Source organism: Neofelis nebulosa, chromosome 1, assembly GCF_028018385.1.
Source record: "Neofelis nebulosa isolate mNeoNeb1 chromosome 1, mNeoNeb1.pri, whole genome shotgun sequence".
Taxonomy (NCBI): Eukaryota; Metazoa; Chordata; class Mammalia; order Carnivora; family Felidae; genus Neofelis; species Neofelis nebulosa.
This window is the reverse complement of record NC_080782.1, coordinates 170,344,213-170,362,450: the sequence shown is the minus strand read 5'-3', so window position 1 is coordinate 170,362,450 and position 18,238 is coordinate 170,344,213. Positions and strand designations below refer to the sequence as shown.

General features: G+C 40.8%; 1 long non-coding RNA gene across 2 annotated transcripts in view; it reads left to right on the top strand.

Annotated features, from left to right (window-relative positions):
• LOC131519843 (uncharacterized) overlaps window positions 1-18,238 on the top strand; it is a 57,659-nt gene that overhangs the window by 18,830 nt on the left and 20,591 nt on the right. The gene's annotated exons all lie outside the window — the stretch shown is intronic.

Here is an 18,238-nt window from a genome sequence, read left to right as displayed (position 1 = left end):
TTATGCTAACTAAAAAGTCAAGTATCTTTTTTTTTGGGTTGGAGAGGGCTCTTGGACAGAGACAGGGAAGATCACAAATCTGGCTTATTTTATAAAGGAAAGCCCATGGGGGTTCTGCAGATAGTAACAGAACTGGGCCCGACCCCAGGTCTCCTGGCTGTCAACTCCATGCTTCTCCACTTTCCTGTTCGCTTCAGCTGGCCTGGGAGGAACAGCAGCTTTGGAAAAACACGAGTGTAGAGGCCGGGGGATGGGGTTCAGGGAGAGGCAGAGAGAAGGCCAGAGCTCCCCGAACTTTTCTAACCAGACGCAAATGAATGCCTCCCCAGCCTGAAGTAGCCACCTTTGAAATCTCAAACCTGATCTTTAAAAATGTTGTGAATTGTATATTCTCTGTCCCTTCCTTGGTAACTTTGGGCACGTTATTGATACTTTGGGCCTCAGTTTCCACATCTGTACAATGGGAAGAGTCGTACTACGAGGTCTGTGTGAAAAGTACATGATCCGATGTGTATCAAGTGTCCCTGGTGCTTCGTAAGTGTTGGCTGATGAGCTCTCCCTGGCTTGTGTGTGAACAGAACTTCCCTAATGAAATGGCCACTCACGATATGGTCCATGGCTTTGCTTTGTCCATCAGGGCAGTATTATTTGGTGTTTAGAATGTATGTTGCAACTTATTTACTCCCTTTGGAAAGCGATATGCCAGCAACAGCTGAGTTTTGAAGAATTCATGACATGTTACCTTAGAATGAACACAGAGGAATGCTGAGGCCCGGTAAATGCACCATGCGGTAGTTCACAATCAGTTGAGACTCTTGGACGAAGGGCAAGCTTTCCTTTCCAGAGTTCCAGTCTATTTTTGTCAGCAGGGAGAGGTGATATGGCTTATTTTGTAATAATCCTTGTAATCCTATGATGATGTGCTTGTTCTAAATCTACTAATGAACTGGCTGAGATGTGGTGTTATGCTTTTCTGGGTGTTTTGGGAGCGTATCTGAGTTGCTAGAAAAGCCATGGAATTGTTTATATGTTGTGCAGGAGGGATTGGGAATAGATATTTGATAGTGTTTTAAGAAAACCAGCAAACATCTTAACTATGAAATTTATACACATCTTAAAATGAAATTGGGGAAAATATAGGGATGTACCTTTGGTGGTAGTGAATTCTAGAAGAAATGGCATGGTAAATTCTAGAAGAAATGGCATGGCAAATCGCATAGAGGTATTACTGGGTGTTGCAGGACACAGTTCATGTCCTGGCATCTCCCTCCCCCTGTGGGATTTCATTTGACTCCCTCCTCCCATGTTGCCCATGTCCGCCTCATGCCTCAGACGACCACCAATGTGAGCTCCTTTTGGGGGGGATGGGGGTTTGTTTTTAGATTCTACATATAGGGGCACCTGGGTGGCTCAGTCAGTTAAGCATCTGACCCTTGGTTTCAGGTCAGGTCATGATCTCATGAGTTCAAGCCCCACATGAGGCTCAGAGCCTGCTTGGGGGTCTCTTTCTCCCCTCGCCTCTCTCTCTCTCTCTGCTTCCCACCCCCCCACTCGCTCTGTCTCTGTCTTTCTCAAAATAAATGAAAACACTTAAAAAAAAGATTCCACGGGGCGCCTGGGTGGCACAGTCGGTTAAGCGTCCGACTTCAGCCAGGTCACGATCTCGCGGTCCGTGAGTTCGAGCCCCGCGTCAGGCTCTGGGCCGATGGCTCGGAGCCTGGAGCCTGTTTCCGATTCTGTGTCTCCCTCTCTCTCTGCCCCTCCCCCGTTCATGCTCTGTCTCTCTCTGTCCCAAAAAAATAAATAGAAAACGTTGAAAAAAAAAATTTTTGAAAAAAAAGATTCCACATATAAGTAAGACCATTCAATGTCTTTTTCTGTTGGACTTAATTTCCTTAGCATGATGCTCTCAAGATCCATTTGTGTTGTAACAAATGATAAGATTTCATTCTTTTTTATGGCTGAGATAATATGTTAGGATGGAAGTCTACCATTTTATTATATTTTTTAAAAGTTTATTCCCTCTGTGTTTTGTTCCAGCTTCCCTTTTCTTGCATTCCCCTGGGGAATTGCCTGCAAGATATCTGGTAATCAGTTTTGATTTCTCTGAAGATGACTTTGAATATATAATATATGTGTGTGGTTGTGTATGCATAGACACATATATAATTTAAAAATATATTATTGTATATATAATTTTTTTTTAATTTTTTTTTTCGACGTTTATTTATTTTTGGGACAGAGAGAGACAGAGCATGAACGGGGGAGGGACAGAGAGAGAGGGAGACACAGAATCAGAAACAGGCTCCAGGCTCTGAGCCATCAGCCCAGAGCCTGACGCGGGGCTCGAACTCACGGACTGTGAGATCGTGACCTGGCTGAAGTCGGACGCTTAACCGACTGCGCCACCCAGGCGCCCCTGTATATATAATTTTTAAACACACACACACAGATTTCAGGATCTGATTCTGGGTGTTTGCAACATCATAGTTCACTTCCAAAACATTTTTGGTGCTCATGCTGGTTGGTTTCATGCATTGGTCATTCAGGAGTCTTCCTGGAACTTCACAAACATATTTAAATAGTAGTTAACAGTGGAATATAGAATGCTTACCATTTAGGTCCCTTTACAGATCCCCCTTTTAAAATCCACTTGTAAGAATCACATCTTGCTTTCAACCATCAAAGGCTAGTCTCTTATGTTTCTCATATACTCATCTCTTCTGTTGTTCTTTGTTCATTCCAATGTTCCAAGTTCCCTTCTGTTATCATTTCCTTTCTGTTTGGAGAATTTCCTTTGGCAATTATTTTAGGGAAGGTTTACTGGTGACAAATTATTTTCATTTTCCTTTACCTGAGAATGTATTTCACCTTCATTTCTAAAAAAAACATTGTTAAATATAGACTTCTCTATTAAAAGCTCTTTTTTTCTTCACTTCTTAGGCAATGTGGTGCCATTACCTTCAGGCTCCACGGTTTCTGATGAGAAATACACTGCTATTCTAATTGTTCTTCCCCAAAGGAAATGTTTCATCTCTCTCTGAATTGAATGCTTTCAATATTTTTGTCTTTCGTTTTCAAAATTATTATGGTGATGTATCTTGGCATGAATTTCTTTGGGAATTCTCAGATTTCTGACCTACCTTCAAGTTCACTGATTGTTCTGTATATCATTTCCATTCTGCTATTGAGGGCATTCAATGCATTTGCTAATTTCATTTAATTTTCCAGCTTAGAAAATTTCAATTGGCTCTATATCTTCTATTTCTTTTTTGAGACTTCATTTTTTCCATTTGTTTCTAATTGCTTATTGAAGCATTTTGGGGATGAATACTTTAAAGTCTTGGGCAGATTCTTTTTTCACTGAGATGAGATGTTTCTGGTTCTTGATGTGGTGAATAGTATTTGATTGCACTCTGAACTTTTTGGATATTGTGAGAACCCAGTTCTTTAACTCTTCTATGTTGGCAGGTAGTTACCCTATTTGGCTTTAGAACATACATCCTGGCCCATTTTTGCTTTTTTCCCCCCCTTACATTTTTGTGGAAATGTCAACTTAGTCTTCAAAGCTTTTGCTGCATTATACTGGTCTGCCCCATTTTTGTGCTATTTAGAGGCCAATCTGCATCCTAGTTAGCATTTCACACTGTAATTCACTTCTAAAACCTTTGCTGTTTGATTCTGGTCTGTTTCATGCCTAGGTTGCTTGAGAGTCTCCCCAGTACTTCATATGCAAAGGTAAGGAATTCTTTTCTCTTGCTCCTTTCTCTAAGTAATCATTTCCCCACTTTCTGCTTGAGAGAAGCACCACCTCATTATTGCAAGGTGGCAATGAAAGCCAAGATGCCACCCAGTCTCCATGGAAAACTTACCCCTAACTGGTAGGAAGGGGAAGGTGTGACACCCCATTACCAGAGGACAGGAAGGAAGTCGGGGCTCACGGCACCAGTGCTGACCATCGTACTCAACAGAGAGTGGAGTGGGTATAGGGTTTTTGTGGTATTTGTGAGGAGTAGGATGGGTACTACCCAAAGGGTTCTGTCCTGCTTAGCTTCCCCTCTCCTGGTCCTTTGGTTACAGGAAGAAGTCTCTTCTTAAGGTCTTTATTTTGTCTGCTCCTTGTTTCTGGGTTCTGACATTCTCTAGTCCCCAGAAGAGGATATATAAGCAGAAATATAAAACAGGGAACTCACCTCCCCCCCTTTTTTGTGTCCTGAAGTCCTTGGCTAATTTGCATTATTTTGTCTACCTTTCAGAGCCTTCTCATATTTATTTTATATGTTTTGCCCAGAGTTTTTATCTACAGCCAAAGGAAGAAACGGGGTAGCAGGTGTTATAGCATCTTATCTGGAACCAGAAGACATGAACCCTAGGTTTTTATCTGAACAACTAGAAGAATAGAGTGACATCAACTGAGATGGGGAAGGCTATGGACAGAACAAGTTTGTGCATGAAGATCAGTACTTCGGTTTTGGTTATATTGAGTTTGAAACATCTACTACTCAAACAAGTGGAGAAACTGAGAGGGCAATTAGAGATCTACGCCTAGAGTTTAGGAGAGATATTTGAGTTGGTGATGTAAGTTTGGAGTAATCAAACATATAGATGTTCTTCCAAGACATGGTGGGAGTGGGAAGGAAACCAAGTACGTTAAGAGATCAGGGAAGTGAGGAAGAACCAGCAGATGCAACTGAGAAGTAGAAGCCAGTGAGGCAAGGAGAAAACCAAAAGTCTGTGGTATCATGGAAGCCAAGAGAAGAAAACTGCTTGAAGAAACAGGGAGAGCTCACCTGGGTCAGATATTGCTAATTGAAGATCATTTTTGATTTAGATTTAAAATATTACATTTCACTGTGCAGAGGTGACTCGTGGCTTTTGTAAGAAAAGTTTAGGTGGTGGGGGTGGTGGGGAAAAGGATTGGTGTGGATTTATAAGACAATGGAAAAGAGGAATGGGAAAGCGAGTGAAGAATTCTTTGAGGATTTTTCTTACAAGGAGAAAAAACTAGATGGGGAAGTAGCTGGCAGCAGAAGAGAGGTTAAAGGATAACTTGGGGACTTTTATCTGTTAGTATTTTGTTTTTTAGATGAAGAAATAATAGCATATATGCTATTGGGAATGATCCAGTAGAGAGAGAAAAAGTGATGATGTAGTACAGAGAGGGGAGAATGTTAAAATGATTCCTTGAGTAGATGAGGACTGGGATCTAATGTGCAGAGGCACTGGCTTGAAACGGCAGCGAGGACCGTCTATCCATGGCAGGTACAGATGGGAAGAGAGTCAGTGAAAGGTCTCTCTCCTCTTCTCAGTGAAGTATGAAGCAAGGTCATCTGCTTGTGAGGATGGAGTAGGAGGTATTAGAGGTTTGAGGAGAGAAGTAAAGGTATGAAATAGCTAGGAGAGGTGGGAGTGAATGGATTATGGAATGTTCTAAGGCCCACCAGAGTTTTCTTGCCGAAAAAGTAAGATGACACAAATTGGAGCCACTATGTGCATGTACGGTTATCTGCTTGGAGAAAGAAATGAATCCATCCAGCTTTAGTGTCTCATGACTCTGTTCCTTCGCCCCATTCACACTGCCCTCATTGTCCTATTTTTCTTGGAGACCTGCTTTTGAACAAACTAGAAAAATAGAGCCTTGCAACGAACTTGAGGTGGCAGTTCCAACCATGTGCCCTGTGGCCGCATGAAATATTTTTGTCGTGAGGGAAACATGGCGACACCTGTTGGACACTGTGTGAACTACTAGCTCAAGGTGGTGCACAGTTACATTATCAGATGGTGCTACATTCCTCTCCGTTCCTCGATGTATTGTGAAGCTGATTTTCTAGCTCTTGCTGAATTAAAAGAAAACACTGCACAAAAATCAGTGTGGCATTTCCAATCTGATTCTAAAGATTGAAAAGTTGTTCAGCGCCCAATAGGCACACATCCCCTTGGCAAGTAATTGTGGTTATTTAAAAATAAAATAAAACATTTTTTTAAGTTTATTTATTTATTTGGAGAGAGAGAGAGAGAGAGCAAGCAAACGTGAGTAGGAGAGGAGCAGAGAGAGAGGAAGAGAGGGAATCCCAAGCAGGCTCTGTACTGTCTGCAGTCTGATGTGGGGCTGGAACCCAGGAACCATGAGATCATGATTTGAACTGAAGCCGGACACTTAACTGAAGCCTGAGCCACCCGGGCACCTCTAAAATAAAACATTTTTAAACTTATATTGTTTTGGGGCACATGGCTGCTTGAGTTGGTTAAGTGTCCGACTCTTCATTTTGGCGCAAGTTGGGATCTCACGGTTAGCGGGTTTGAGCCCCCGCAACAGGCTCTGCACCGACATCACAGAACCTGCTTGGCGTTCTCTCTCTCTCTCTCTCTCTCTCTCCCCCACTTGTGTGCACTCTCTCTCTCTCAAAAAATAAATATTAAAAAAATGTAAACTTATATTGTTTTTTCAAACAACTGCTAAGTTTTTAAGATGTGAATAATAATTAAATTGTTTGAACCTAAGCTACTTAATATGAAGAATTATTGGCTATTTAGTTTGGTCTGGGTTTACAATCAGAGACACTGAGGGCACTGAGAAAGTTTGGGAACCTCTGACTTAAGGATGAATTCCTGTTGTTTCCTCTAGTTCATCCGTGTAATGGGTCAAGGCCCTTGAGGGATGTAGGTGTGCAGTAGGACTAGGAACTTCTCAGAACTAAGTCTAAATCTTGCACAGGATAGCTTAGGAAAAACCCTCCTTCCACCCTGTCCTTTCAAGATTCTTCATTCCCTTAAAACTTGAGCTTAAAAAGGGGCGCCTGGGTGGCGCAGTCGGTTAAGCGTCCGACTTCAGCCAGGTCACGATCTCGCGGTCCGTGAGTTCGAGCCCCGCGTCAGGCTCTGGGCTGATGGCTCAGAGCCTGGAGCCTGTTTCCGATTCTGTGTCTCCCTCTCTCTCTGCCCCTCCCCCATTCATGCTCTGTCTCTCTCTGTCCCAAAAATAAATAAAAAACGTTGAAAAAAAACAAAGAACAAAAAACAAAAAAAAAAACTTGAGCTTAAGTTTCTCCCCCCAGTTGTAGCGGCATGTCAATGCACCATCAGCATCTGTTATAACTCGGGTATTTAAAGCCAAAAGGAAATACATGAGTCTCAGCTCCCCCAGAGTCTTGTGTATCTAAAAGAAACCAGGCCATGTGGGTCACCAGAAGACTTGGCTTGGGTGTTCATCGTTTTGCCAACATCCACTCCAAATGGGTAATTCTTGATAGATGGCTCGGGCCAAATAACTGTGACATCAGAACTGCTTTGGTTTTCTCCAGCAAAGATACAGGAACATATGCATGTGTCTTGGAGAAATGAGACATCACTAAGCTGTATGTGTGCATGTGCAAGCCTGTTACAGGGCTCTGCAAAGACGGTCTCTTCTCGATCTGTAATGGGGACCTTCCAAAGTCCAGGTTTCAGTACCCAGGACAGGGCCTGGCTCACGGCAGACACTGAATAAATGTTTGATGCTAGAATATGGAAATTAATAAATTAATGTTGTCTGATCTGCATAAGCAGAGGTACCATAAAAGCTAAAGAAGTTTAAGCTGGAGGGCCCCCAAGGATTCATAAATGAGATATTTTAACTGTAATTAGTTAGAAATATTATCTTTCTAGTTTGACTTACCATCTGACATATTTGACTTCATATTTGGTAAGATCAGAGAGGCTGCAAACATTTTTTGGGATCTATCTCAGGGTAAGTGGAGTTAGGTTGCCTGTAGTTTGGGTTCAGTGGGCTAAATGTTTGTGATTGGCATTCACTTTTTTTTTTTAATTAATTTATTTATTTGGGGAAGAGGGGCAGAGAAGGAGAGAGAGAATCCCAAACAGGCTTCAGGCCACTAATACAGAGCCCGATTCGGGGCTTGAACTCACAAACCGTGAGATCACGACCTGAACAGAAACCAGGAATCGAACGCTTAACCAACGGGAGCCACCCAGGCGCCCTGCCACTGGTTCCAGGAATCCTTCTGCCCACTGTGAAGGACACATCCCAGGTTGGGACATGAGGTCAGGGGTAAGGTCCGGGGCTAGATCATGTGAAAACTTCCTACAGCACCCAGGGCAGGAGGAACGTCCATGACAGAGGACAAACAGGACATGGGAGGGAGGTATAGAAAACTGGTCTGGAGAAAATTTTCCATCCATCAGCTGTGTCGAGTATAAGCTGATAAATCCTTCTCTACAACACCTCATCAGAAAGGATAGTCTTTTCGGGCAAGAATATACTCAAAAAAGCAGAGCACACAGGATGTATTTAGTATACTTACTTTTTTGATGGCGATCACATGACAGTTTACCCGCTTGTTGCTGTGTTACAAACCTATACCAGTCCAGCAGACAGCAAGGTCATCTGTGTGTAATGTAACAGATTTTGTGCATCTTAGCTTGTTGGCCTGCATCTTACTGATTTGATGTATCATGTTCTAATGAAGTCTTGTGATTCCAGGTGAAATGGTACGCAAAATGGCCATTCAGTCAGCAAAAGTCCAGCATTTTTTAATTGTCAGTAATAAATAATAAATCTTCATCAACCACTAGAAGATTGGTTTACTTTTGATCTCTATATGAAAAATTATTACAAAATTGGGGGTTTTTTGAAGATGTGATCAAACAGTGTGCAGCCAAAAAAATTATTGGAAGAAAATATTAGGCAGTTAACAAAAAGGTCACTTTTTGGGATTCATGATGGTTTGGGTTTGATCAGCTTTCCAAAATTTGAACTTTGTGCTGATTTTTCTCCTACTCTAAATACGCCCTTTTCTACCTACCTTTACATTCAGAAATTTACAATATTTCTCTACTAACAATTAGGCATTTGATGTCCCAGGATGCAAAATGTTTTCACGATGTAAGAACTAGTCACTCAATCTGTCCCTATCATTTATGGTAGGAAATTTCACCATTTCAGCTCTAATAGCTCTAACTATATAACGGGTCTATGTAACATTTAACTATAGAGAGCTCTGTAGCTCGCTCTAACAGCTTCAAATTTGAATTGCCACAAGTGACAGCCAGTCTTCTGAAACGATATGCTTTATTTAAAAATGCTGCACATGGGGGCACCTGGATGGCTCAGTCAGTTAAGCGTCCAACTTCGGCTCAGGTCCTGATCTCGCGGTTCATGAGTTCAAGCCCCACGTTGGGCTCTGTGCTGACAGCTCAGAGCCTGGACCCTGCTTCAGATTCTGTGTCCCCCTCTCTCTCTCTGCCCCTCTCCTGCTTGTGCTCTGTCTCTTTCAAAAAATGAATAAACACAAAAATATAATTAAAAAAATAAAATGTTGCACACTGTGTAATCTATTTGAAGACCTTTTTTTAAAATTTATAATTCTATTATTTCACTTTTATATATAAATAATTTATTGTCAAATTGGTTTCCATACAACACCCAATGCTCCTCCCAACAGGTGCCCTCCTCAATGCTCATCACCCACTTTCCCCTCTCCCCCAGCCCCCATCGACCCTCAGTTTGTTCTCAATATTTAAGAGTCTCTTACGGTTTGCCTCATTCCCTCTCTGTAACTTTTTTTTTTTTCCTTCCCCTCCCTCCTGGTCTTCTGTTAAGTTTCTTAGGATCCACATATGAGTGAAAACATGGTATCTGTCTTTCTCTGCCTGATTTATTTCACTCAGCGTAACACTCTCCAGTTTCATCCACATTGCTACAAATGGCCAGATTTCATTCTTTCTCATTGCCAAGTAGTATTCCATTGTATATATAAACCACATCTTCTTTACCCATTCATCAGTTGATGGACATTTAGGCTCTTTCCATAATTTGGATATTGTTGAGAGTGCTGCTATAAACATTGGGGTACAAGTGCCCCTATGCATCAGTACTCCTGTATCCCTTGGGTAAATTCCTAGCAGTGCTACTGCTGGGTCATAAGGTAGGTCTATTTTTCATTTTTTGAGGAACCTCCACACTGTTTTCCAGAGCGGCTGCACCAGTTTGCATTCCCACCAACAGTGCAAGAGGGTTCCCGTTTCTCCACATCCTCTCCAGAGTCTATAGTCTCCTGATTTGTTCATTTTAGCCACTCTGACCGGCGTGAGGTGGTATCTCAGTGTGGTTTCGATTTGTATTTCCCTGATGAGAAATGACGTTCAGCATGTTTTCATGTGTCTGTTGGCCATCTGGATGTCTTATGTGAAGACCTTTTTAAGGAACAATTAGGAATCCAGCTAACCATTTCAATCTGCCAACGGGGACACTACCTGCAAAACACAGATCATGGGAAACTAAAAAACAACCTGGTTTCTTCAATCTGAGAAACTGTAAGGAAAAAAAACAATGGAAGGAAAAGCCTATGGATTAATAAAGATTTAAAAGAGAAATACCTGGGGGAGGAGACAAGATGGTGGAATACCATGGAAGTTTTTTGCATGTCTCGCGTCCATGAAATACAGCCAGACCAACACTAAACCATCCTACACATCTAGAAAACTGATTGGAGGATTAACACAACAATCTGCACAACCTGAACTACAGAATTCAGCAGGTACGTGGCGCAGAGAGGTGAATTTGGGGCGCAAGAAGCCACAGAAGGTAGGGAACCGCTTTTGTGGGCAGAGAGAGGACCAAGACGGGGGGGTGGGGGGGAGCATACAGGAAAGCATCCCTCCCCAAAAGCAGCTGGAGGGAAAGTGGAAAATTGGAAACAGCCGCAGGGACTAAACTAAAAAGGGGAAAAGGAGAGGGTTTAAATTCCATTAAGACTGTAAACAAGGGGAGCACAAAGACTGCAACTCCACAGCTCGATACCTGGCGATGTTCTGCTGGGAAGGGTGAATCCCCAGGAGCAGAGTGGGATCCGGGAGGTTCTCGGGCCACGCGGAGAAAAGCGGTTCCACTGCTGGAAGGACGTTTGGTAGAGACTGTTGAAGCCACCTGGTCCCAGCAGACCCTGGAAGGCGGCCACATTTGCTGGTGCTGGGGCAAGGTCGTTGAGGGGGAAGCCTGGTGCCAGATGTGTGTTGCGATTTTCCATAATCCCTAAAATGCTGCTGCCACACTATCTCGCGAACTTTTTCCGGGGCGGGCTGGCACCTGGCCGCAGTCTCAGGGCAACGGCAACAGCAGGGTCCAGCGGGTGTTCCTGGGTGCAGCCGACACTCGGCCATTGCTCATTCGGCCATTGCTCGGTGAGACCCTCCCACAGAGGGGCAGAACGGGCCAAAGCCGCAGTCCTTCAGAAGTAAGGGGCCGGGGAAAACAGCCGCATCTGAGACAAATTCGGGAGAGAGGTACTGCCTGGGCTTGGTCACAGAGAGTGAAAAAACGGGGAGTGGATGAGAGCTGAAGACAGAGGACGGGCGTGAGATTGCTGACCTGGGAGAACAGTTGCGTGTCTGGGTGGCACCATTTTTCACCACTCCCGCCCATGCGCATACGTACCTATGAGCACCGCAACAATCCACCCCAGGAGGCTAGCAGCGCCATCTAGTGGAGAGCAGAACCATTACACTGAGCCCTGCCCAACTGGGCCAACTTCGATCTTCAAGACCAAGTCTCACCACTGGCTCAGTTTATGGACTATAAAGCGCTACATAGCCTGACTTCTAGGGGAAAACGAAGTGACTTCAGTCCTACTTCAATCTGTTAGCAGGTTCATCTATTCAATTTTCTTTCTTTTTTTTCTCTTTTACACTTTCCTTATTCTTGAATACAGAAAGAGAAAAAAATTCATTTTTATTTTCAATTTTTATTAAAAATATTTTCTTTAATTTTTATTACTATTTTTTTACTTTTGTGTAATTTTTTTCAAATTCTATTTTACTTCCATCATTTTATTTTAGTCTACTACAGTGTATTCACTTTTTCAAATTTTCAAATGATTTCCTTTTTTTCTTTTTTCTTTCTTTTTTTAATCTTTTTTCTCTTTTTCATTGCTTTTGTTTTTTCTTGAATACAGAAAAAGAAAATATTTATATTTATTTTTAATTTTTATTAAAAATATTTTTCTTTCATTTTTTCTACTATATTCTTTACTTTTCTGTATTTTTTTCAAATTCTATTTTACCCCCATCATCTCATTTTAGTCTACTTCAGTGTATTCATTTTTTCAAATTTTCAAACGATTCCCTTTTATTTTTTCTGCCCCCCCCCTTTTTTTCCCTCTAATCTGTCAAACCACTTTCAACACCCAGACCAAACACACCTAGGATCTAGCATCATCTATTTGATTTGTGTGTGTGTGTGTGTGTGTTTAATTTTTAATTTTAATTTTTTTAATTTCAATTTTTCTACCTCACTAATTCCTTTTCTCCCTTCAAAATGACAAAACAAAGGAATTCACCCAAAAAGGAAAGAGCATGAGCAAACGACAGCCAGGGAGTTAACCAACAGAGATACAAGCAAGATGTCTGAACCAGAATTTAGAATCACGATAATAAGAATACTAGCTGGAGTTGAAAATAGATTAGAATCCCTTTCTTCAGAGATAAAAGAAGTAAAAAATAGCCAGAATGAAATTAAAAATGTTGTAACTGAGCTGCAATCACGGATGGATGCAGCAGCGGCAAGGATGGATGAGGCAGAACAGAGAACCAGCGATATAGAGGACAAACTTATAGAGAATAATGAAGCAGAAAAAAAGAGGGAGATTGAGGCACAAAAGCATGATTTAAGAATTAGAGAAATCAGTGACTCATTAAAAAGGAACAACATCAGAATCATAGGGGTCCCAGAAAAGGAAGAGAGAGAAATAGGGGTAGAGGGTTATGTGAGCAAATCATAGCCGAAAACTTTCCTAACCTGAGGAAAGACACAGACATCAAAATCCAGGAAGCACAGAGGACCCCCATTAGATTCAACAAAAACCGACCATCAGCAAGGCATATCATAGTCAAATTCACAAAATACTCAGACAAGGAGAGAATCATGAAAGCAGCAAGGGAAAAAAAGTCCCTAACCTACAAGAGAAGACAGATCAGCTTTGCGACAGACCTATCCACAGAAACTTGGCAGGCCAGAAAGGAGTGGCATGATATATTCAATGTGCTGAATCAGAAAAATATGCAGCCAAGAATTCTTTATCCAGCAAGGCTGTCATTCAAAATACAAGGATATATATATTATATATAATATATATATCAAAAGCAACAAGGATTAGAAAGTACCAGAGAACACCACCAGAAACTCCAACTCTACAAGCATCATAATGGCAATAAATTCATATCTTTCAGTACTCACTCTAAATGTCAATGGACTCAATTCTCCAATCAAAAGACAGAGGGTAACAGAATGGATAAGAAAACAAGATCCATCTATATGCTGTTTACAAGAGACCCACTTTAGACCTAAAGACATCTTCAGATTGAAAATAAGGGGATGGAGAACCATCTATCATGCTAATGGTCAACAAAAGAAAGCCGGAATAGCTATACTTATATCAGACAATCTAGACTTTAAAATAAAGACTGTATCAAGAGATACAGTCTTATCTGTAATAAGCTGCATCCTAATGCAGAAGGGCATTATATCATAATCAAGGGGTCTACCCACCAAGAAGACCTAACAACTGTAAACATTTATGCACCAAATGTGGGACACCCAAATATATAAATCAATTAATCACAAACATAAACTCATCGATAGTAATACCATAATAGTAGGAGATTTCAACACCCCACTCACAACAATGGACAGATCATCTAATCAAAAAATCAACAAGGAAACAATGGCTTTGAATGACACACTGGATCAAATGGACTTAACAGATATATTCAGAACATTTCATCCTAAAGCAGCAGAATATACATTCTTCTCCAGTGCACATGGAACATTCTCCAGAATATACCATATGCTAGGACACAAATCAGCCCTAAGTAAGTACAAAACGATCGAGATCATACCGTGCATATTTTCAGACCACAACGCTATGAAACTTGAAATCAACCACAAGAAAAAATTTGGAAAAGTAACAAATACTTGGAGACTGAAGAACATCCTATTTAAGAATGAATGGGCTAACCAAGCAGTTAAAGAGGAAATTAAAAAGTATATGGAAGTCAATGAACATGATAACACCACAACCCAAAACCTCTGGGACACAGCAAAGGCAGTCATAAGAGGAAAGTATATAGCAATCCAGGCCTTCCTAAAGAAGGGAGAAAGATCTCAGATACACAACCTAACCTTATGCATTAAGGAGCTGGAAAAACAACAGCAAATGAAACCCAAAACCAACAGAATACAGGAAATTAAAAAGATTAGAGCAGAAATTAATGCTATTGAAACAAAAAAAAAACAGTAGAACAGATCAATGAAACCAGAAGCTGGTTCTTTGAAAGAATTAACAAAATTGATAAACCACTAGCCAATTTGATCAAAAAGAAAAAGGAAAGGACCCAAATAAATAAAATCAAGAATGAAAGAGGAAAGATCACAACCAATACAACAGATATAAAAACAATAATAAGAGAATATTATGAGCAATTATATGCCAATAAAATGGGTAATCTGGAAGAAATGGACAAATTCCTAGAAACATATACACTATCAAAACTGAAACAGGAAGAAATAAAAAATTTGAACAGACCCATAACCAGTAAGGAAATTGAATTAGTAATCAAAAACCTCCCAAAAAACAAGAGTGCAGGGCCAGATGGCTTTCCAGGGGAATTCTACCAAACATTTAAGGAAGAGTTAACACCTATTCTCTTGAAACTGTTCCAAAAAATAGAAAAGGAAGGAAAACTTCCAAACTCTTTCTATGAAGCCAGCATTACCTTGATTTCAAAACCAGACAGAGACCCCACTAGAAAGGAGAACTATAGACCAATTTCCCTGATGAACATGGATGCAAAGATCCTCAACAAGATATTAGCCAACTGGATCCAACAATACATTAAAAAAATTATTCACCATGACCAAGTGGCATTTATACCTGGGATGCAGGGCTGGTTCATTATCCACAAAACAATTAACGTAATTCATCACATCAATAAAAGAAAGGACAAGAACCGTATGATCCTCTCAATAGATGCAGGGAAAGCATTTGACAAAATACAGCATCTTTTCTTGGTAAAAACCCTCAAGAAAGTAAGGATAGAAGGAGCATACCTTGAGATCATAAAAGCCATAAATGAACAACCCACGTTAATATCCTCCTCAATGGGGAAAAACTGAGAGCTTTCCCCCTAAGGTCAGGAACAAGACGGGGATGTCTACTCTCACCACTGTTATTTAACACAGTATTGGAAGTCTTAACCTCTGCAATCAGACAATACAAAGAAATAAAAGACATCCAAATCAGCCAGGAGGAGGTCAAACTTTCACTCTTCGCAGATGACATGATACTCTATATGGAAAACCCTAAAGATTCCACCAAAAAACTGCTAGAACTGATTCATGAATTCAGCAAAGTTGCAGGATATAAAATCAATGCACAGAAATCGGTTGCATTCCTATACACCAACAATGAAGTGACAGAGAAATCAAGGAATCAATCCCATTTACAGTTGCACCAAAAACCATAAAATACCTAGGAATAAATCTAACCAAAGAGGTGAAAAATTTATACACTGAAAACTATAGAAAGCTTAGGAAAGAAATTGAAGAAGACACAAAAAAATGGAAAAAGATTCCATGCTCCTGGATAGAAGAACAAATATTGTTAAAATGTTGATACTACCCAAAGCAATCTATATATTCAATGCAATTCCTATCAAAGTAACACCAGCATTCTTCACAGAGCTAGAACAAATAATCCTAAATTTGTATGGAACCAGAAAAGACCCTGAATAGCCAAAGCGATGTTGAAAAAGAAAACCAAAGCAGGAGGTATCACAATCCCAGACTTCAATTCCCAGATTACAAAGCTGTAATCATCAAGACAGTATTGTACTGGCACAAGAACAGAAACTCAGATCAATGGAACAGAATAGAGAACCCAGAAATGGGCCCACAAACGTATGGCCAACTAATCTTTGACAAAGCAGGAAAGAATATCCAATAGAATAAAGACAGTCTCTTCAGCAAGTGGTGTTGGGAAAACTGGACAGCGACAAGCAGAAGAATGAACCTGGACCACTTTCTTACACCATACACAAAAATAAACTCAAAATGGATGAAAGACCTCAATGTAAGACAGGAAGCCATCAAAATCCTAGAGGAGAAGGCAAGCAAAAACCTAAGGCACTAAGGAATCTACTCCTGAAATCATTGTTGCATATATGCTAACTAATTTGGACATAAATTTTAAAAAATTAAAAAATTAAATTAAAAAATAAATAAATAAAAATAAAAGAGAATCACCTGGGTAGGCTCAGTTGGTTAAGCGTCTGACCCTTGATTTCGACCCCAGGTCATGATCTCACGATTCATGAGATCAAGCCCTGCGTTGCGCAGAGCCTGCTTGGGATTCTGTCTCTTCCTGTCTCTCTTCCCCTCCCCTGCTTGTGTGCTCTCTCTCTCTCTCCCTCTCTCTCAAAATAAATAAATAAGCTTTAAAGAAAAAAAAAAGACTTAAAAGACCAAGCACAAAGTGTGACTTTCTTTATATCCCAATTCAAACCAACTTAGGAAATGACATCATGAAATAATTGAAAATCTTCTGACTGAATATTTGATATGAAGACATCAGTGTTAGCTTTTAAGATGTGAGATGGTTATGTTACAAAATAGTTACCTTATACAGATATAGAAAATATTCATAGATAAAATTATATGTCTGTGATTTGTGTCAAAATACTCATGGAGAAGTGGACGAGAAGTAGATAAGGCAGGTTTGGCTCCAGGTTAAAGTTTGAGGGCTAGGTGAAGGGTACCTAGAAGTACATCATACTATTTTGTTTTCTTGTGTGTGTGTGTGTGCTCAAAATTTTCTATAATAAGTACTGATATATTCCATCTGATTGTCAAACCCCACGGACATAACTCATATCAGATACCAAGACTCTCATATTGATGACAAAGTCTACTGTATGGTTGTAGGGCATGTCTTCAGAGTTAAAGTCCTTTTTATTGTTAAATATCAACAAGTGAAATAATTTCATTATTTCTATTGCTAACATTAAAACTTGTGTGTAAATTGTATAAAACTATGTACTTTGCTTAGTAAAAAAAAAAATGGAATACTTTCTAGTTGTTTATTCTATTAATCATGCCCAAATATTCCAAGTATAGTAAATATATGTTTTAAAAAGATCAAGTAGCATTTACAATAAAGGAGGCATTGCTATTCCTGGCATTAATGTAATGGTGATATGAAAAACTGTCATCTGTCTTGTCATTTAATAATAAAATGATTGGCATTATGGAATATTTATGAGCCCCCCCCCCAAATTTATTTTCTGAATGAGACCCGTACTTTATTCACATACTAGGAATAAGCCAGTACAAAATACATTTTTAAAATATTCACTTGTTGCTAAAATTCTTGCTGCCCCACCCCCACCCCAATGCCACCGATCTGTAGTGTTCTCCCCCCAGCCCCTGGTTGACCTGGGTTTTCTGGACCTCCTGCAAGAGTTCAAGCAGGGGTCATCAGCCCCAAGGGCAAAGGTAAGGTCTGCTGTTGGCATTACAGTCCAGGTTCTCAGTCACCTCCACCATCAGGTGAGCCTGCTGTGCCCCTGAGCCAGGGGACGTGAAGCCCAGGGCGGTGAAGTGCGTGTGCAGGCAGTGGTAGGAAGGCGGGTAGTACAAGTACACTGGGAGGTAGTCTCCCTTCCCCTGGTAGTGCTGCAGAATGGCTTCCTGCCCCTCCTGGAGGATGTTCCTGCACAGTGGCAATGCTCCGGAGCGAGGGCCCAGTATGATTTGATGCCCGCCCCCCTCCTGATGGCAGATAGTGATCACATGTAGGTCAATGAGCTGCTGCTGAGGTCCAGAAGGAGGACAAAGTCATCACAGGAATCTGGCTTCGCAAAATCAGCATTTACTCCCGTATTTCGTGACATCTGACATTACTGAACCCTCACTGCTATATAAAAAACTCTCTCCCTCTGTGCAGTCCCAACTTTCTGGTCATTCTCTCCCAATCTCATTTATAGGCTCCATGTCCTTCAACTCATCCTCAGTCACTGGTATGGGATAGGAAGAGAGCGTCCTCTCCTGTGTGATTATGAGGAAGGCAGCATAAACTAAAAGGAGACCCCACTGCATGGTGGGATCAAGCCCAAAGTCATCTGCTTTTCCACCCCATCCGTCCAGAACAGTTGTGCAAATCTACCAAAGAAATAAAACATTACCGGTTTA